The sequence below is a fragment of the Triturus cristatus genome, chromosome 2_2, assembly GCF_964204655.1.
Source record: "Triturus cristatus chromosome 2_2, aTriCri1.1, whole genome shotgun sequence".
Lineage (NCBI taxonomy): Eukaryota > Metazoa > Chordata > Amphibia > Caudata > Salamandridae > Triturus > Triturus cristatus.
In genome coordinates this window covers 805,343,072-805,357,935 of record NC_140582.1, presented here as the reverse complement: position 1 = coordinate 805,357,935, position 14,864 = coordinate 805,343,072, and the positions used below count along the sequence as shown (strand labels likewise).

At 43.4% G+C, this 14,864-nt stretch overlaps 1 protein-coding gene across 3 annotated transcripts in view; it reads right to left on the bottom strand.

Annotated features, from left to right (window-relative positions):
- The window catches only part of LOC146862804 (uncharacterized), a 377,330-nt gene that overhangs the window by 238,354 nt on the left and 124,112 nt on the right, over positions 1 to 14,864 (bottom strand). The window lies entirely within an intron of this gene.

Below are 14,864 nucleotides of genomic sequence, written 5' to 3'. Positions count from 1 at the left end.
CCAGGCTTCTGGTGCCTATTATCAGTTCCCATACCCAATCACAGATAATCTAAGGTTCACGTGGCCAAAGGCAGGCACTGCTGGCTTCTGTATGCCCAGTGCCAGTTGGTGGCACTTCCGAAAGTCATATATTTATGTTTCAAGGGAGTAAAGTGAGGGCCAGGTAAGTTATGCCCAGACCCGACCATACCCACCCATAGCCAGGCACATGGGTGTCCAAGGGAGTGCGACAGTGGACAGGCTGCATGTGCCAACATCTAAAGAGACGAGGATACAAGACGAGGATACAAAGAGGGCACCGGACCGACCAAGAATCAGTCTAGACCAACTAAAACAGTAGCCACAAAGGCCGACAGTATGCCCTGGACAGCGTGCCTTGTGGCAGTGCAAATCAGCAAACCGCCCGCTCCTGGGACTGAACAATACCTGATCTTTTGTGTTGGTTTCTTAGGTATAACCGTCCGCTTGCAGACTAGCCATAGACACCTTCTGCAGCTCTAGCGGTTATCAGTCACACAACGTAGGACAGTCTTGATGATGGAGGAAGTCACAACAATGCGCCATTTTACCTTTAAAGCACGCAGGGTAAATATTAGCTACTTCGTTCAGCATCTGCCAACTTCACAGTTGCAAAGATAACACGCGCTCGTCATGACGTTTTCGTTTGGCTTGCCTGCTAAAAGGTTTCTTATCTTTTTGGGGCCATGTGTTTGGCCCCATAAAGATAAGAAACCTTTTACTTCAGAAGGAAAGCAGGCGAGGTCGTCCAAGTGGGACGGCAGAAAAAGACGAAGGAAAACGTCACAACCAGCTCTTTTCCAATGGCTGGCCACAGTTTAGCAAAACGGTGACGCCAGCCAATGGACAAGAGGGGTGGGGCTTAATGCCCTTTACACAAAATACCCCAAATCATCAAATCTCGCCAGCGAGACTGCGCATGTGTGCAGCCTACGCCAGGCGAGACCTAAAAAGGTTCAAACTCACGGTTTTATCTGGCAAGTCCAGCTGTACTCAAGATCAGACCAACTCTTCACTTAATGCTGCACGCTCTATATGAAGTCACGCCCGTACTACCTTTCCAGCTCTTGAGGAGTCCAAACTATTGCTCTTCAGAGGTAAATGTGACTGGGAAGAATTCCACTATTACAATATTGTTTCCTACGTTAGAAGCAAAATTGCAGCTAATTTAACACTATCTGAAAAGCCACCAAAATACCACAAGACATGGCAATGCCAAGAGGGCTTACATTTTGGCTTTGCCAATGCCGATGTATTAGTTTTGTCAATGTGTTTGCAATTCCATCTATTATTGACAAAAAAGAAATGGGTATAGCTAATCTGGTTAGCAGCAATAGGCAAAAAATGAAAATTAAAAAATGTGATGACATGCAAGCGCAAGTTTTATCACGCATGTGCACATAAACACCATTATGCTGTGGGGGTGCAGACTTATAATGTATACTCACGAATAGCATAGCGGCCAATGTTTTATTTATTTTTTATTTATCCATCTTTGAGCAGTAAATAAAAAAAGGAATCAAACATGCTCGAAAGTGCATTTTAGGAAAGTAATGCCCAGCAGCAAATTACAGCTGCCAGACCCTTAAATAATGAAATAAAAAAAAATTAAAATGGACATGATGGGGAGGGGCAGAGGGCAGTGGTCAGACCAGTGAGGCAGAGTAATCTCTGATGAGCGGTAGGGGGAGAAGCTAGGTGGGGTGACTATTAAAAAAAGGACCATAAAATGTAAAAAATTAATGTAAAACAAAAAAACTGCAGGACAGGAATCTGTGGGGGACACAACATACAAGCTTGGGAGAGGCCAATATAGAGAGCATGGGGTGGCGGGATATCAGGGGGAAGCAACACACAGGTGAGTGTGCAAGAAAACACATGCACTCTCATGGAATACTGAAAGCAAAAGAAGAAAAGATTTCCCTGAATATGAGAATTCTCAGCATACAAGTCATCAATCAAAAGGATGGCAAAGTAGCAATGCTCCAGGGAAGGGATAAGCACAAGAAGAGGACAGATAAAGAAACAAGCAAATGACATTGACATATACGCCAACCAATTATAAGCAGTGGACTGAACCAAAGGTTACTGTAAATACTGGTATTGTCTACAACAGGTCTCTTGACAAACAGCTATGGTTGTTTGTAGTTGAGTCCTAAAACCTCTTGCGATTACCATAAATTTCCTATCTGTTGGCATCAAGAAGAAACTAACCTTTTTCACTTTCACAAACAATCTTAATATCGTCTTTTTCAATTGTAATCTCATGGTCTTCCGCTGGTATGCTCTCTGATAAAATCTTTCTCTGTGATGGCCTATCACTGCACTGTTTCTCTGACATGGCCTATTGTATGTAAAAAATGTGTTTCATGTAAAGTGTCCCAATACCAAAAAAAACAATCTGCAGAACTAGATGCACTTAATACTGATGTTCAGCCGGTTTCTATGAAAAGAAATGTCCCAATCATTGCAGCAAGGGAGTGCCAACAGATGGTTCACCTCAGGCAATTCACATCTCCTCACTCACTTGATTCATTTGGCCATTGTCTCTTTCACACTCTATTAAACGCCTCTCAGTCTTCCAGCATTTTTTCCTGTCTCAGACCTATAGACGAGAAATCAGCCGAAATATAAATGTCCAGTCACAGGTCTCTTGCACCTATGCTCCCTGTGAAAAATAAAATAGTGATGTGTGGAATGCTTAAATATATCTCAGCCACTGTTAATTATTCTTGACTGCATCCCAGTCCATTATTTTTTTGCTCACTCTGCCACTTCAGTAATGGACAAACCTCATGTAGCCTGCGTCAATATAAATAGTTGAGCCAGAACTAACAACCCCTTTGAATGAGAATACAAGCTTTAAGTACTTCCAGGCCAGTTTTACAATCGTTATGCCTCATCAGTGAGGTACAGCGCAAATTTTGTAGTACCACAAGAAAGGGACCAGCATCTGACATACCCAGACGTCATAGCACATCTCAGAGGACATTAGCAGGTCAGGGCCAGACGGGGGAACCAATAGCATCCCTGAAAAAAATGTAGGGGCGAAGCTTAGTCAGTGAGATTCGGGGAGAGGAGTGAATCGTAGATTTCTCAACTAAAAAAGCAGTGGGCCACAGGGTCAATGTGTTAGGGGAACAAGATTTGTGATGGCCCATTCCCATGAGGAACAGGGCCAGTACTGATGTGTATTAGATGGGCATCTGAGGCTGATTTAGAGTTTGGCAGACAGGTACTCTTTTGCAATGGCGAGTACCCTGTCTGCCAAACATAGGGTTTGCCCACCATCATCCATCTGCACAGGAAGTGACATCCCTCTTCTCTCCTCCCAGGACCTACTTAATAGCTGCTACAGTGTGGATGCACAGCAGAGGGGTCGCTGGCGACCCGAAGGCAAACCCATCTGCACCTGTCCTCGCCTAGCCAGCGCATAGTGCCAGGAACCCTGGTCCACTACCATACTGTGACCCTCTGCACCCTCAACCCGAGCACTGCTCCAGGCGCTGCTGCCTCAAAACATAACACAACACTGTGGGGGCCTTCTGCTGAGCTTCCTGCAAGTTTTTATGCACTTGCCTACATGGACGTCAATTCATCGAAATGCCACGGGGTGGTGGAAGTGACATCACGCACCCTTTGACCTCCACTTTCACTCATACACACATACTTACACATACACACAAATTCATACATATACACTCTCTCACACAAACACACTCTCACCCGCAAGCATGTACACATCATACATTTGTAAGCATTTTGTACTTACCTCAGCTGCCATGGAAGGGCATATTCCAGCTTATTTTACTCCATTTTCATTACATTATTAATTAATAATATATTTTATTGATTCACTATAAGTGTAATACAAAATTGACAATAAATAAAGATAGTGGAGCCCCAGCTGCCCCAGTGTTCCTGGCACTGGATTTGCCACTTCTGAGGCCAGAGGTCGCAAAGGAAATTCTAGAGGTTGCAAAGGGCAAGCCAGGGGTCGCAACTGTGACCCCTGATGAACCCTAAATGACATCCATGCTTACATGGGTATGCATGGACGTCAGTGAGTGAGTGTGGACTCAACACTGACCGCACCAGCAGCACACAACACCCCCTCTCTGATGCTCACACAGTCCTGCAACCACCCACACAACAATATACACTCGCATGTATGCTCCTCAGCAGTCAGCACCCACTCACTCACCAAACATGCCACAGAGATCTGGGACAAGCTGCATGACAATGCTCCTGAACTACTTTTTCCTCACTGAAAACCTGCTGAACTCTGCATCGGCACCTGACATTATCACAGCCATCCCCACTGGCTACAAAATTGCCAGGCAAGATGGACTTCACAGGCACGGAGATGAAATCACCATCATCTACAAGAATACGATCAAGCTGCACCACATCCACAGACATGTCATCCTCCAACATGGACTATCTATCATTCAAGCTTACACTAACAGCCAACTTCACCATAAGCAGCACTCTCATCCACAGACCAGAGGGTCAAGATGACAAGAACGGACTGATGGAGGACCACGCCTCCGTGTAGTCACAGGTGACCGTTGCCCCGTTGACCCGCCCATCGGAATGGTGGAAGCGGCGTTTTGCTGCTCGCGCTGCGGCTGCTCGCGCTAGGGAAGGAGAGAGAAAGGAGGAGAGTCGCGGGATATCCTGCCGCCTTTGTTGCTGCCTGTGCCGAGGATTAGAGGGATAGCGGAATTCAGAAAGAGGACGGAATGGGACGATGCGGTGCAGAGGGGTCCGGTGAGCGAACCGATATGCTGATGACGGAATTATTAGACTGACTCGGGAGACGCCGTGGACATCAGCCTCTCAGGTGTCTCATTTTCGCTGCGGATATTGACGCGGATGTTGACGAGGCGAAGAGGAATCCAGTATTCAGTATCCGGTGTCTCGGTAAGCGGGTGAACAAGCCGGGGAGGCACCGTGTTCACTCTTTCCTGTGAATTGTACAAGGGGAAGGATACTGTGCAGGTTTCTTCCTATTGCTTTAAAAAGACCCCCCTCGACGCTATGTACTGAAGCAACGTAGGTGTATCGGGGGCGAGACTGTTCCAGATTTAATGTGAATTAACGTGAACAATTGCTTTGACCTTTTTTGGAGGGATCCCAAAAGGTTGAGTGGACGGAAATATCGCTGCCTGTGCTGCCGCCGGCACGGTGTTCTGGGAGGGTAGCGGTGTTCTGAGAAGGAGGAAAGAACGTTACGGCGCGGCATTGAGGAGTCCAGTGCCTAGAGGAGGAGGAGGAGGTAGGAAGAAATAAAGGGGGAAGAGCAGCAGAGGAGTCTTTTTTCTGGGAAAGGGAGAGGAAAAGGTTAAGGAAGAACAGAGGACTGAGAAGCTCTGAGGTAATTAACCACAAAGATAAAAGAGGCGTGCTTAAGATATGGGAAAACCACTGAAACAAGGAGGCACGGCCATAAAACTCGACACAGCAGCACGGTCTAAAACCAAAACTCGCCGAGCCTTGGCCAAAGAAAGTACACGACTAGCCACCAAGGGAATCCGAGAAATCAATATTAACACTCAAGGGCTTGACACCACTCTGGATAGCTCTGAAGAAGAACAACCCCCTGTCATATCCCCGGAAACCGAGGAGACAGGGAACGACGCAGATAATATGGATTCAGATTGCACAAGGGTTAACTCGAGTGGGGCCAAACAGTTTCCACTATTTTTCAAAAAAAAATTATCCCTCCATCGCCCTTGGTAGAGTCAATCTTAGATTTATCTAAAACTGGGCCAGTCGAACCAGTACCTCTCCCAGCTGTCCAAGGTTCCCCGAACACTGAAAGAACTCGAATTAATAAGGATACTGTCCATCGAGCTGCCCCAGAAGGCACAAAGGATCAAGATCATAGCCAGGCCAGCTATCAAAATCATGAATCTAATATCTCACCGGCAGTTGCCGATCTTCTAGAGCAGGAGTCAGTATTACAGAACGCAACCCTGCCTAACTCCCCGCGAGAAGCTATAACCGGGGGAACAACTATCATCACAGCTGAAAGGCAGAGTTATCCCGATCAGGCGGATCAGTTTATTGATACCACTAGTACCCATCAATTGGATGTTAGGGACATGCTGAACTTAATATTAGATGAAGTTCGTGAAATTAAAAGAACCCAGAAACTGGAAATTGCGGCTCTACATGCACGTCTGGGGAAGATCGAGGAGGTAATGTCTGGATTTCCTGTCAAACTTCAGGAGGCTGAGGCTCGGATCTCAGTGCTGGAGGATCAAGTCAATACGGTCTTGTGTGAGGCGAAGGAAGCGACAAAAAAGAGGAAACACTTGGAAAATAGACTGGAAGATATCGAGGGCCATTCACGAAGATCAAATCTAAGAATAGTGGGGGTTCCGGAAGGTATAGAAAATTCACAGACGCTACAGTGGGTTAATACATTCATTAAGCAGACTGTGCTTCCTGAATTTGAAGGGGACCTTACAATCACCAGGGCTCATCGGGTCCCTGCACATCCTTTTCCGAACTCTATTATGCCGCGAACAATCCTGCTAAATTTTGCTGATTATCGAATCAAGGAGAAAATTTTGACGAAAGCTATTCAGCAGAGACAGTTTTCTATCAATGCAACCTCAAAATGTCGTATATTTGCAGACATGACTGCCTTAGCAGCACGAAGAAGGAAGGAATTTGTTAAACTCCTCCAGTTATTTAAATCTCATGGAGCCCAAGCCTCAATAGCTCAGCAATCCAAACTTAGAGTTCTAGTAAAGGGCAAATTTTTTATGTTTTCAGATCTGGAGGAGGCTCAGGCGTTATTAAAGGAGATATCGCAGGGTTAATATTTTGATGAAGCACTTTTCAATATAAAGGAAAGAAGGGAAGAGGTTGAAATAGGCAGGATGAGCCAAGAATAGAGGGTAAAAAGAACGGCTTGATGGCTCTGTTTAAATCTGTTTTCTTTGTTTGCTTTTCTTTTCTCGGTTTTGAGCTTCTGGTGGGGGGGTCATAGGGGTAGAAGGGTCACCCGGGTGTAATACCATGACACCCATGAACAAAGGAGGGAAGGGTGAAATGTGGTTGGCGTGGTGGGGGTATCCACATTCTAAGGGGAGGAAGGGAGGGGGGGATTTGGAGCAAAAAGGAAAAGGAGCAGGAGCAGGATTAAACGACATAGAAATTATATGATTAGAAATTTAAGTTTATCTGTAATGAGAAATCAAAATGAATTTTAGCAATTGCAAAATCTTATCAGTCAATGCCAATGGAATGTTAAATAAGCAAAAATATGGCGCTCTCATAAAATGGTTAATTTCATTTGACCCCCAAATAGTATATTTTCAAGAGACTCACTTAAAATCAAATTCCCCTAAACTTTTTTTACCTAGATTTTTCTCCCACGCTTTCTTCGCATCAGCTGGTTTGGCTCAGAGGGGAGTTGCAATATATCTTTCTAGGAAAATACCCTGGGAAATCCTACAAATTCAGAGAGATACACAGGGGAGATGGATATGGGTAATGGTTAAATTGCAGGGAAAATTTTTCAATCTTGTTAATTACTACGGTCTGTTACTGACGAGACTGAAAGTTTGATCAAAATTCATGAGTCTTTAAGGGGAATTCCAGGACAGAACATACTAGGAGGTGACTTTAATTTTATACAAAACTTGAGGAAAGATACATCAAATAAAAATAAAAAACAATTAAAACCAAATACTTTAAGAGCGGTGGAGGCCCTCAAAAAAGAATATCAACTGGTAGATCCTTGGCGAATTAGGAATCCGGAAGACACAAAATTCACTTGCTATTCATATCGCTTTGCTACTGCATCTCGAATCGATTTTTATCTTATATCAAGATCTCTTCAAATTTCCAAAATCGATAGTGGGTGTAATCCTTTTTCTGATCACGCTAGAATCGAACTTACGATTGTAATAGATGGTGGGAAAGGGGAGCGGCCGAGGTGGCAGCTCGACCGTACTCTCCTTCAAAATCAGGATTGGGTAAAGGATTTCAGGGAATGGATCTTGGAATTTTTTAACTTAAATTCCAACACCGCTAATATGTTTTCTGTCTGGGGTGGGTTCAAAGCTGCTGCTCGTGGTCAGATTATTGCCTATACGGCAGCCCAGGCTACAGTCGAGAAAGAACATATTCTTCGGGATCAGAAATGTCCTAACGAATTCGAACAGGCAAAAACCATCTTGCGGGATTTTTTCGTTTTAGAAGAGATCTGTAGTTCTAAAATGTACCAGCAAAAGGTATATGAAGAAAATCAGTTAACAGGTAAAATGCTAGCAAACGCAACAAGGAAAAAACAGGAGTCAGCAATCATTCTAAAGATACAAGATCCTCAGACTGGTGGTGATGAAGTTGACAGGGAAAGGATCTCACAGATTTTTGTTGAACACTACCACAGTATCTACTCAACGGAATATTTAACAGGCGACGATATGATTTTTAATTATTTTTCTGAAGTCGCTATTCCCAAACTTTCTGAGAGTCGGGTTTCCCAACTAGAATCAGAGATCGAAACAGCAGAAATATCAACCTCTGTAAAAGAAACAGCCGGGGGAAAAGCATGTGGGCCAGATGGATTTCCCATCGAATTTTATAAACTATTCTTAAAAGAATTGCTGACCCCTCTGAAACAATTATTTAGTAACATTAAAGAGGGAGGTCGCATACCGGCAACATTTAAGGAGGCGACAATTGTGTCATTCGTGAAGAAAGACAAAAACCTCATCCACAGACCACTGGGACCGCACACCAATATTGCTAACACCATCATGGATTTGACATAGATCTGCATAACATAAACTGATCTTGAGTCAGACGGACTGTATTTTTTACACTGATGGAGTAAAATTTACTCTGTCAATGTAAAACTTCCTTTGAAGGCCAAACGGAGTAGGTGCCCTCAGAAAAAAGCCATCCGACCGTCTGTTCTATTTAGAGTGGACTGTCAGATGGCATTTCTTTTTACTGTCCCTCACTGCCAGGATTTACATGATATATCCTGGTGGCAAGGGACAATAAAAAAAAGAAGACTGATCTCCCATACAATGAGACATAGGAATTATCAGATACTATGCAGAATGTTTTTTGCTATTCCACTGCAGCCCAACGCTCCAGTTCAGGGACAGCCAATGGGGGCTCATCCATTTGACTGAGATTGTCTCTTAATGCCATGGTTACTTCTGTTAACATGGCTAGTCATGTGATTCAGGCACTAACTATTAAGTGTTGTACAAATTAATTTCAATATTTGTGCATTTCATTTTTCTTATTCAAATATTACCAATTTTTAGACACTGCTCGAGATCGTAGATAATAACTCCACTCAGTATAGGTGCTTACTGAAGTGTATTCATGTCTTATGTGGGGATTATAATGCTGTTTTAAATGTCAGCAGTTTGGACCTAGATTACAGGACTGACTGTCTTTATCAAATCCTTCTTCATTCATAATATGTTCTAATCTGAGAGGTGGTGGGTTGGGGAATTATATCATGGAGAGGGATTTGCTTAATATCAATAAATCACAATGAACCAAAATCCCTACTGTGACAATCTTTTCTGCAGAAGTTGTGGAACCATTATAGTTTATATTTTCTTGCCAAGATCCCTTATTAGCTTGGTCCTCAGTAGTGAGTGTCAATTTGTCTGTTGGTGATCATAACCCCTTACACTGTCCATTGAATTTTTTGGATTTACAAATTCCACCCTGCTCAGATTCTACCATTTTTTTATCTACCAAAAATAGTCATCAACATATGACTTGGAAACTTCCTAAACCTCAAACCTTTCTAACAAATCTAATGAGGAACGATTTGAGAGCTGTCTTATTATAGAGATTGGTAATGAATTAGCTCACCAAATGATTGGTTAGCTCTTTCATTGAAATATGCATTTAAGCAAGAACGTTGCATACGAAATCTGTTTTAGACATAGTTATATAGACCCAAAGATGGTTTGACCCTGCTTGCTTTCTGGAAAATCCAACATGAGATGTGTATTGGGTACTAGGCCCAGGAATGTGGAAGCAGTAAGGAGGTGTAGGGCTAGTTACAAATGTGCTCTTCAAGTGAAAAGAATGAGATCAGCGCTAGTAATCTCTGTGCCTTAGTGGTAGCTACTAAACTCAAAGATCCAAAATCATTTTGGTCTATAGTAAACCGTATCGGAAGTGGCAACAGCAACAAAACATTAGGCTCACATGTTACTGCAGACTGCTAGGTATCGCATTTCCCAAGAGTCCACCATGCAAATGGCACCACTGATTTTCCAGTGAATGAATTTGTTGGGTGTGTCTCGAACGCCAGCTTATAGGTTTATTTGGAATGAGTGAACACAACCTTCTTGGAACCTCCCCCAAATAAAGCTCTGGGGCTGGATCGAGTCCCAACTGACTTATTAAGTATTATTTACTCACTTATACCTACTTCTCCTCCTGGGGTATGGGCCATCAACCAGGACTCACCAACCACCTCTGTTCTGGGCTTTTCTTCAATTTTGACTCCAGGTGTAACCCATCTTCTTGAGGTCAGCTTTGAATGCTCTTTCACTACCTCCTTAATGGTCCTCCTCTTTGACAATACGAATAATCAAAAAGGGGGATTGGTCTGAATACCGCTGTTGGTGCCTGACATCCCTTATGGACTCTTCAGCCAAAGTCTCGGGAAGAGAGATTTATGACCGGATTAGATCCTGGACCAATTCTCAAAACATCCTGAGCTCTTGTCATTATGGGTTTAGGTAGGATCTTGGCACTGTGATGCGGTGTTTGAATCTCCAACTTCTCATAGGCAAATATGTTGTTGTTAGGCAGGGCCTGCTCTACTTAGCCTTCATGGACCTATCTAGCACATTTAATGGCATTAACCGGTCCAAGCTATGGTCTTTGTACTTGACTAGGGCTGGATGTTGCACTGGTAATTGTTTGCACTTTTTCCACCAGAATCTATCAACCAGGATCCTTTTTGGACAGAATGGATAGTGCACTGAGGCGTTTATTCACCACAGGGGTTTGTCAGGGCTCTATATTATCACCAATCTTATACCAATGCTCTTAGCCAACATCTGATTCAAAATGGACAGGATGTACTGCAGATCCATCAGCAGCAGCTCCAAGCATAACGGTATGCTGATGCAGCTATTTTTTGACTCACACACCTAGGAGTCTGACAAAACAATTATTGACGTTTTCCACTTTCATGTGGACCCTTGATATGGGCATTAACTACTCTAAGTCCCATATTATGGTGTGTGGAGCCGAGAGTCAAAACTTGAGACCGGACACCGCACGGAGTGGTGTCATTTGCCTCACTACAGCAAACACATGAGATGGCCGATTCGGAGTACTTTACATATGCACAAGTCAGGCACTCCCTTCAGGCCAACATCCCAGCAGGTTCATCACTTCCGGAGTCCTCTCCTCTCGTGGATAGACTACTTGACGGATACCTGTCAGAGAAAGGTATATCCCTTACATATAAAAAGCTTATATATCACACTCCTGATCCTCTACTGACACTGAGGGAGAAATGGGGGAGGGACGGTCTAGAAATAGACAACGAGGAATGGCAGGAAGCACTCTCCTCCCCTAAGGAAGTTGCCATCTCAGAGAAACTAAGGCTGATCCAGTTAAAGATTCTTCATCGGGTGTACCTCTCTGGACACAGATTGGTGCTGATGGGCAGGAGTGAAGATGGGATGTGTAAGAAGCAATGTGGCCTGGAGGGGACTTTTCTACACATACTCTGGGAGTGTCCACTAATCCAAAATTACTGGAAAGTTCATGAATGTATGAGCATGGTATGGGGTGGAAACTCGACTTGAGGTCAAAAGATGTCTCCTGAACATTTGGGAGCCCACGGACTTGAACGCAAAGGGCAAAACCTGGGCAATGCTTGGACAGATGGTAGCTAAGTGAAATATCACCCGCCTCTGGGGAGCGGCAACACCACCGACACTCAACGCCTGGAAAAAGGACTTGGATTGGTGTATGATAAGGGCGAAAACAGTATATGTAGCCCGTGGCTGTCCCCGAAAATGGATAGCGCTCTGGACTAACTGGAATGTGTATCGTGGGAATGTGTGTGAGCCCCCATGTGTCCCCTCCCTTGACGAACCACTAACGCCCTGATGTAAGTAGAATGTGAACATCTTAGTACTGTCCACTATCATAATGTATGACACTGCTGCTGCCTGATGACAACAATGTAACACAAATATTAGTAATGATCTCTTGTATGTAATGACCATTTCCTTGATTGTTTCAATAAAAAGAATTATTAAAAAAACCGGAAAAAAAAACCGAGACCAATTCATTTTAATTCCAACACATTATCATTTGTGGACAGTTTTCCATACATGGGAGTCTGTTTGACCTCTAATGGAGTCTGGCACATTAACATAACCACAAGATTCATGCACTTCTCATAGTCATTTGGCATACTTTATAACTTGATTCCTTTGATGGGGGGGGGCAAGCCGATAGTCTTTTTATATTTCACAATGTTTTACTGCTGCTAACTATGGTCCTGGTATTCGGAGTTATGCAACTGCTAATTGTATTACAAACTGAAGAAAAACGTTTTTGTCTGAGACATTTGTCCCTGCCTGCTAGTTGTCCACATTGTTTGTCATGAGGAATTTAGTTTAAGGTATATTGAGGCTCTAATTAAACTTTCTCCTTTGCAGTTGTGATTATCAGCATTGAATAACCTCAAGGAAATATCAAATCAGCAGGTGATTATGTACTGCATGATTTGTAACATTGATTTGCATTTGACAGCTGCCTGTTAAACATTTCTTACAGTGACAGGAACCAATGGTTTTGCAGATCCTGCAAGTGTACAGAGATTTGGCAGGCAGAGTAAAGACAGTAAAGCCCACGCCACTCTATCTAGAGTGGCACAGTGGGTGAAAAACAATAGTTTGGAATGCTACCCTGAGGGATTGCCAGTGGTTAGACTATTTGCAAGAATTTGTCCCATCACCTTTTAGGTGTATGATTGCCAACGGTTAAAATACCGGACACTGGCGTAGCTTTCCAAGCCTACTGCCATCAAGTGTTGTAAATCCCAACAAGCATTTGCAATGCAATCGGTCTCCCCTTTGGGACCTTATATGTATTAGCTATGCAGCACACTAGCCTGGGTGCTGAAACATCTACTGTTCTTTAACATGGAGTGAAAATAAGCACCTAACTGCATGACACACCAGGTATGAGAACACATGGAGAGAAATATTGCCTTTCAGCGGGAAATGGTACAGTCCAAAGCTCTGTTTTTTATATAAAATCAGGGCCTTTGGTGGTCATATCACTGAAAATACAAGATTTGAAAAAAATATTACTGTCTACAGGTGCTCATGGAAGACATTTTCTATGGACTGGAATCTAGAGAATGCTAAAGTGATTCTGGTATTTTACTGACCTCTGCTGGCCGTTTTCTATCAAGAAAGTTAAATAGAGGAGTTGCCAGAAAAATCAAAATAAAAGAAAGTCCCTAAAGATAGTTAAATAGAGGCAGTTAAACAGAAAAAAAAGTCCCTAAGCGGAAGCAGACAAGTCCTAGGGCTGATCTCCAGAGCCCACAAACTACATACACATATAAGTATATACTAAAGTATATACAAGAGGTCTCGAATGCTCGACCTAAAAAAGAGTAAAGTTGCATCCATTCAAGGAGTATTTCTGTGTGCGCAGATTTGCTACCTTTTTGGTAAACTGGTCATTATGGAGCATATTTACAAAGAAGTGGCACAATGCAGAGAAGTAAACAAAGTTACAGCACTGCATTGCATCACCTGAAGAGAGCAAAACTGTGCTATATCTTCACAGAAATGGCGCAGTTCTGCTCTCTCCAGGCGCTGACACTCTTTGGGCTGCGTAGCACCAATGCAGGTACCCTTGCGCCACAGTGCAAGGATGTCTTCGTTATAGTCAGGATAGTTAATTTTCAGAAAAGGCTACATTCCTGTACAAATACTATCCTTGGAGGCTTTTTCCGGTCTGTATGTGTACTACAGGGTGCAGCATACATGCAAAGAGGGAAAAAAAGGGGTGAAATAAAGATACTTTTCCTCATCACACCAGCCTCAGGCAGGTGCTACATTCTGGTGCAAAACCATGTTGACAACTCTATGAAATATGGCTGAAACAAAATCCATAGAACGCCTTCCTGACAAAATACAGCAAAGCAGCACAATAAGCTGCATTGTTTTACTTTTTCTTACAAAGTCATGCAAATTGACATTTGCATTGTTTTGTAAATATCAAAAAGGATTTTGCGTTGGGCTGCAGCAAAAAAAAGTGATGCAACCAAGACGCAAAGTCTTTGCAAATCTGGGCCTACATAAAAAAGGTTTTGCATCAAAATCCCTAGATGGATGTACGGGAATGCCCATGGAACGCCTACCTGAGGCAGAGTAACGCAAAACAGCACAATGAGCTGCGTTGCATTACTTTTTCTTACAAAGTCATGCAAATAAACATTTGCGTGGCTTCGTAAATACCAAAAAGGATTATGCGTTGGGACTACTTAAGAAAAGAGATGCAAACCCAAACGCAAAATCTTTATAAATCTTTGTAAATGTAGGCCTAAATATATTTACGTTACTGATCCTAAATCCTCTTAGTGACATCAAGATGAAAAGAAAGACCGACATAGACATAGCGGACCCGATTTAGGGCCCTGACAACCTTGGGGAGCTGGGAAGGCAACACAGGCCCCAGAAGCAACTCTGGGCTTAAAACCGGGGTCCAGCCCATCGGGGAATGCCCGGTGGAATAAAAGCCCTGTCCGGCCCTGGGGCAGGTAACCTGTCTCTGTAACTGGCCTTGGA